This window comes from Sparus aurata, chromosome 6, assembly GCF_900880675.1.
Source record: "Sparus aurata chromosome 6, fSpaAur1.1, whole genome shotgun sequence".
Taxonomy (NCBI): domain Eukaryota; kingdom Metazoa; phylum Chordata; class Actinopteri; order Spariformes; family Sparidae; genus Sparus; species Sparus aurata.
Genome location: NC_044192.1, coordinates 15,277,236 through 15,283,968, shown reverse-complemented (window position 1 = coordinate 15,283,968; position 6,733 = coordinate 15,277,236). Strand labels below are relative to the sequence as shown.

Genomic DNA, 6,733 nt, shown 5'->3' with positions numbered 1-6,733 from the left:
AATTGGAGCCAAATTAAACGAGATATGAGAGATTTTCTGGATCAAAATTCATTTTATATAATGACTGAAATTATGTGACAGCAGAGGGCGCTGAAGACTGTGCTGTGGCTGTTATAATATTTTTTTTATATTTCTACAGTACATCAGTGTTGGATATTATAAAGTACATTTACTCACTTGTATCTTACTTTAGTGATTTTATTTATATAGCCCAAAATCATAATCACATTGCCTCAGTAGGTTTAATAATCAGTAAAGTGAACGACATCCTCTGTCCTTAGACCCTTGATGCAATTGATTAAAAAAGGTGTCATTTTGAAATATTGCCCTCCTGTCACACTTTTAAAGTTACAGATTTGAAATCATATTTGACTTCCATTGATGACTTAGATCTGAATAACCAGAAATTGGCAAAACAATTTGACAACACAGCTATTTAGACATTTCAAATTTGCTCATTTTGATTAGAGGACCTCTAAATTCCAGATTGTGTTTTGTTTTGTTTGTTGATGTTTGGTTGTGCTGAAAATGGATTGGAATTTTGAACTTGTATAAATTGTATGTATTTGAAGTTCCTGAAGAAAAAATGAAGAGAGAGAGAGAGAGGGAGAGAGAGAGCTTTAACAGTGGCGAAAAAAAATGTAAGAATCCTCAGGAAGATCCACGTAGGAGATATCACTCTCCCAAGATGGACAGACGTGCAATAACTGGCACATATACAGAACAGAACAACAAAATCATGGTTTACAAATTTAATTTACATATCTGATACAAATACAATCAATAAAATATGTATATGCTTGTTAATACTTCTAGTCCCTACACTGTGTCACGAAATGTTGTACTTTTTGTTCAACTACATTTATTTTTCGAACTTAGTTTAGTTTAGTCAAGAAGGGACAGTGTAAATTAATAAAGTACATGCATATTCAGATTATCAACACATCATATGAATCAGATAACACATTATATTGTACTATTATGGATAAAAGTAGCCAGTATGCTATACAAAGATGTCAAACTTTGCCCCACCTTAAAGGAGCACCATGTAGTTTTGGGGAAGAAAATTTTATGTGAAGAGAAAAATGTAATGATTTTTTTATACCTCAAAAAACTAAATAGACATGATTGACTAAAGAAACAAAAACTAAATGAAATGAACTGATCTTAGGACAACACCATTTAAAACTGTTTAAACTGTTCATGAACTGTGTTTATATCTGGCGGACCCTGCCACCTTTCTAGTTTCAAACAGAGTTCTGGGGACCTTATTTTCACCTGAGAACAGCTTGTTTATTCAGTAATGGAAAAATAAAAAATATTTCTGAGTTTGTATTACCGGTATTACCTCATTAATATTGTAAATATTAACATTCTGAAATCTGAAATTCTGAATCTATATGGTGCTTCTTAAAACAGCTAAAGCATTGCTGATGCTTTCACATCAATATATCAATATTTATTATCCTTTTATAAACATCTAAAATGTTTTTTAGGGTTATAGGTTAAAAAAAGAGAAATAGAAAATAGAATAGAATAGAATAGAATAGAATAGAATAGAATTTATTATTGGCAGGATTACTAACTGGGCAAATCAAGGCCCCAGCTTGCATCTGCTCCAGGTCAATGGTCAAGGTCACATACACACACATATTGCTTCTGTCTGGCCCCAATTGGACTTTCAAAACAGAAGACACAAATATAAATGAAAAATGGTGGTCCTGATATTTTGCTATGGATTAAGTAATATAGTTGTTGTTCTTTAGTTTTAAGTGAATGTGTATGTTTAACGACAGTGGTATGATTATAGAAGCCTATAGGAGAATTGTCTCTTCAACCATGATAACGTTCACCTTGTATCATCTCTCTTTATTGGACATATAGATCAACGGAAGTCTGCAGGCAAATATAAGCGGCTATAAATAACAGACTGGAATTGTGTGGGATCATTAAGGAGAGTCAGCCTCAGATCTCACCCGCAACTCCCGTTCTCGCGGGATCACCTTCAAGATTTATTGACAAGGTAATTAGCCAGATGGGACCCCTGCACGGAGTAGTGAGGCTGAGCGGAGGTACCATCACGTCTTTCGGGGTTTTACTCGTGTGGAAATCTGTTCTTCCCTCATTTACCATCCGACACATCAGCTGGAAACTAAACAACCCAGCGTGTCACCGCATTCAGCAACACCGAGCCTGAAAAAAGGTAGGCTTTTCTTTAATTTCCTGCTAGAATTATACTCGCAGAATCTGTTTTTCCTGCAGAGCATCAGTCATCCGTCCTGTTCAGTGTGGATACACTCATCTGGTATTGTGTGCACACATATATTCTTTACGTGCAATTAAATGCAATTCCCTTCGTTCGGGACAAAGAGTGTTTGAGGAACACAAGATTTAATCTGTAATCCAGTGGAATATTTGCTGCCATGTAGGTTACGTGCACCACAGCCAGGCGGCGCTGTGGGTCAAACATTCCGCCGGGCTGGTGTTGGTCGTGTTGGTCGCATATCACAATTTCAACATCGCACGTTGACAGCTCTTTATTTCAGCCTAATGAAATCGATAAACATTGATTTAAGAGGGGGGGGGCTTCCATTTTCCTGAGAGGGCAGGGAGTATGGTTTCTCCTGACAAAGATGGCCATGCTCCAGCTACATGTTGTAATAAAACAAACACAAAAACAAAACAGCAATATCATGGTTTAAAAGATTTATTCGGGGGTTTTGAGTTTAAATATGTGTGAGGGGCCACAGTGTCCTGCACACTTTCAGCATTGTGCCAAATAGGGAGAGATATGTTTCAGTTTTATATTTACTTGCTGATCAAGACAGACAGCATGACAGCATTGATAGAATCAGCGTTTAAATCGTGAAATAACTCAAGATGAGGTAATTTTATTGCATATTTGAGAACTGGCCACCCTCAATTCCATACTCCAAAAGATTAGGGAGCAGTATATCACCAGAGTAACCGCTAACTGTACTTGCCGTTAGCTAGATAGCTTGGTTAGCTGTGCAGCTAGCGGTCTGGTTTGGGAGCTTGGGGACCAGGGGAGTGTTTGTTTTTCACATCATTAGCACAGGAGCTTTGGGGCTAGCTGGTTAGCATGCTAACTCGAGCAAATATCCGTGGATCTCAATATTTCGACATCATAATGTCAAAACTGCTATTTATTCTTCTTGTGTGATCATTTTAGTAGTTGTTGTTTTTTTTTAATTTACACTGAATTTCTTACATATGATAATCACGTTAGAGGTGCAGGTTTTAATCAAAAGAGAAAGATCCTCATTGAATCTTTTTTTTAATGCCCAACAAGGTATATAAACACACTTTTGACATTGCCAAGTCTGAATAAACTGAATAAACAAACTGACCTTAAAGGACGATACAATTTGATGCTCTTTTGCCTTGTGTATATGTGGCGGACCCTGCCAACTTTCTAGCTTCAAACAATGATCCGAGGACCTTATTTCCCTCTCAGAACAGCTTGTTTATTCAGTCATGGCAAAGATGTTTTGTATTGTATCATCAACTCATTAATATTGTAAATTTAAAAATTCTGAGTTTGAATTTCTTGTCCAAAACTACATAGTGCCCCTTTAAGTTCAATATAAATATGCAATAGTGTTTTTTTATATATATGTTTCAGAATAATTTGATTGTAAGAACTCAAAATGTATTTTAAAAAAACAGCTTAAATTTGATAATTTGTTCCAACGTTCACATCTTCTTAATCCCATTCATAGTCACAGTTTAAATGAGTAGATGCATTTGGTACTTTCTGTTCTTTCTGTTGCCTTCGGGCCTCAGAGCTCCTCATCAGCACCATGGACAGCGACTGCACTGACACAGCCGGCTGGTGATGCTGCACAATGGCTGTTTCTCTTTTGTTGGCTGCTGTTGTTTATGAGTCTTTTTCACATGTCATTTATATCGTCTCATTCTAAATGTGTCACCGCCTCCATCACAGTTTGGTAACACGTGATAATTGGCCTTTCTCACTTCATCTGAATCAATGACTCTTAACACAGGTAATACGTGATCCAGTCAAGTGGGTAATTATCATAATTCTGTATAATTGGTCACTGGTATTCCTCCAGAATGCAAATTTAGGAGACAATGCCTCTCCCTCTTAATATTCTGCATACATTAGGCACATTGGGGATGGATCATCTCGTCTTTAACAAGTTATAAGTGTTGACAGAATATTACAGCTGCCTAATAGAACAAACACGTGTGAAGACAGAAGAAGAAAGGTTCAGATTTATTGGCTCAGGGCCATGAGTGTGTGACATAGACAAGCAAAATACACAATAGAGTCATAGTAAAGCAGAGGCAGTAATGAGGTGAAGTATGAATTATTTAAACAAAAGGAGGAATTGCACCTAATGTACCAATAATGCTTGATTTATGATAACATAATTATCTCTGTTGTGTCTTTAGGAAAAACAAACCCTCAAATGTAATAATCTTGGGAGGGAATGTCACTTTTTGGATTAACTTCTTCCACACTAAGGCCAATGAGGAGCCACAAGAAGTACAATACAACTGACAATTAAGATCTGAAACAAAAAGAATCCCAAAATATCCAGTGTCTTTGTTTTTGCCTTGAGTAGTACTCTAGCTGCCCTCTTTTTCCCAAAAATCCAATGAGTCACAGTCACAGTCAAAATGAAATAAACAAGCCTGAAGGTAATGTTCATCCACCAGCCTCCTGCTCCGCTGACCATCCAGCTCTGTATCACCAACACAGCCAGCCTGTCCACCATTGGCTTGCCCCGAACCATGAGATTACAGTTGTGGGTGGCAACCGAGAAAACGTCACACTGCTGCCTGTGATTTTTTTTCCCTGCTGCTTCCAGTTTTACATGCAGCAATGATGGGAAATGAACCTGCCCTGGGTTGCCTTAAAAGGAAGCGCAAAGCAGCGTTCAATCAAAAAGTCAATGACTTGCTATAGGGCGAGGGTACGTCATAGTCCCCTGTGTTATAACACTGCAGTGGCTGCTTTGATCAGTATGTTGTCTTGGCTGTGGATTATTAACCTTTGTTTTAACTCAAAGATCACAGGGGGCAGGCTCTTATTTACAATGATGTTGAGTAACAGTTTAAAATCATATTAAAGATACAAATTATCAAAAGATACAAAAATAGTAGTAAAAAGTATATACTTAAGATTCATAAGAGATCCAAAAATGCAATGAAACAAAACAGGTAATAATTGAAGCTGGATGGTTTTAAATTCACCGTGGTGGTGAATGGTATCAAAGTGTTAATTTTAAGGGTGCTTTGTAAACTTTGTATATACAATATAATACATAAATAACCTTCAAGCTTCTCAAACAGTGGATTTATTTGATCTTGATCATGATATTGTTGACACAAATCAAAGAATTCTGATCTCCTTATCATTGTTGTTGTTGTTGTTGTTGTTGTTGTTAATGTTAAAGGGGCAATTTGTAAGACGTGGCCAGAATTTCAGTTTAAAACATTAAAATAGTCTAACATCATAATCAGAGTGCGATGAAACAACAGTGTTGAAGTCTATGTACTGTGTAGCAGAGATATCTACTGAAATTAGCATGCTAACCAGCTAGCTCCGGCCCATCCTGTCTCCTATCACTACTTTGTACTGCAAAAGGTGATAGTCCGGTAGTTTCAGCTGGGGGAGTAGGTTAACAAAATAATCTCGCAAAATTTCATGAAAGGAAATATTTGTACACATTTTCTGTACTTGGCCCACTGTGTGTCGTGAATTCAAGTTTCAGTGTTTTACCAAACTAAGACGAGCTTAATTGTTTTGTTAACTCATCCTAAAACATACCTCATTAATACTCAACACAAATTAAACAAAACTCACAAAAACTCTTCTTTCTTGTGATGCCAAAGGGGTGCTTAGCTCCATGGCTAAATGGGCTACTTGCTATCCAGGTCTCATTATGTGTCCATGATCGCTACAACTAAAGATAGCTTTGTCAAAAAAAGTAAAGCCATCAGAGGTTAGCGATTATGTTGCCCCCTAGTGTTTGGAGCTACCAATATAGACATAGTGTGGTGTAAATCTACACGCTTCCAAATGACCTTTAGTCTACATTATGACATTAATAATGTATGACCATAAAATGAATACAATTATTCAAGTCTCTGTTACTTCACCACTTTCATTGTGGCTACTTGTTCTATTAGTGCTAGATGAAAAGACTAGATGTACACATTAACTGAATTAAAAGAACCTATGAACATAATTAGTGATTTTAAACATTTTTGTTGTCTGATTCTCACCCTGGAGCACGTTGGCTGTTTGTACTGAAACCGCCTTGGTCGACCCTGAGGCATCACAAACCTCATATTTTTTTGATTCGCATTTGTGAGAAAACACCTACTTAGGTTTGATGCTTATGCTTCTCTCATCCTGCACCCTGAGAGGAGGAGCCCATTTACATGAACGGATCTAATGAGATACAAACTAACTCCCCTGCAGCCAAAAGAAAAGACCCTCAAAACAAGAACCCCCCAAAAAATCGTCCGTGTAATTACCAACACTTCCCGTGTAACAGCTGGTGAGCCTCCACACTCAGGGGCATTTGGGAAGTGTAGTTAATCCAATGATAATCTTGAGCATGGTTTACACATATTATCGCTTTAATTGCTACGTGTGCTGTGCAATTATACCGTCACCAATTACACGGCTATAGTTTACTAGCCTGTCTAAGCATTCGGTTTCCCCTCTAATAGA

The 6,733-nt window shown here is 37.2% G+C and overlaps 1 protein-coding gene across 1 annotated transcript in view; it reads left to right on the top strand.

Annotated features, from left to right (window-relative positions):
• The first annotated feature begins 1,982 nt into the window (after nucleotides 1-1,982).
• LOC115582956 (mitogen-activated protein kinase kinase kinase 12-like) overlaps nucleotides 1,983-6,733 on the top strand; it is a 31,674-nt gene continuing 26,923 nt past the window's right edge. The window contains exon 1 of the mRNA XM_030419219.1: nucleotides 1,983-2,203. The gene's annotated coding sequence lies outside the window, so the exon portion shown is untranslated. The remainder of the gene's footprint in view (nucleotides 2,204-6,733) is intronic.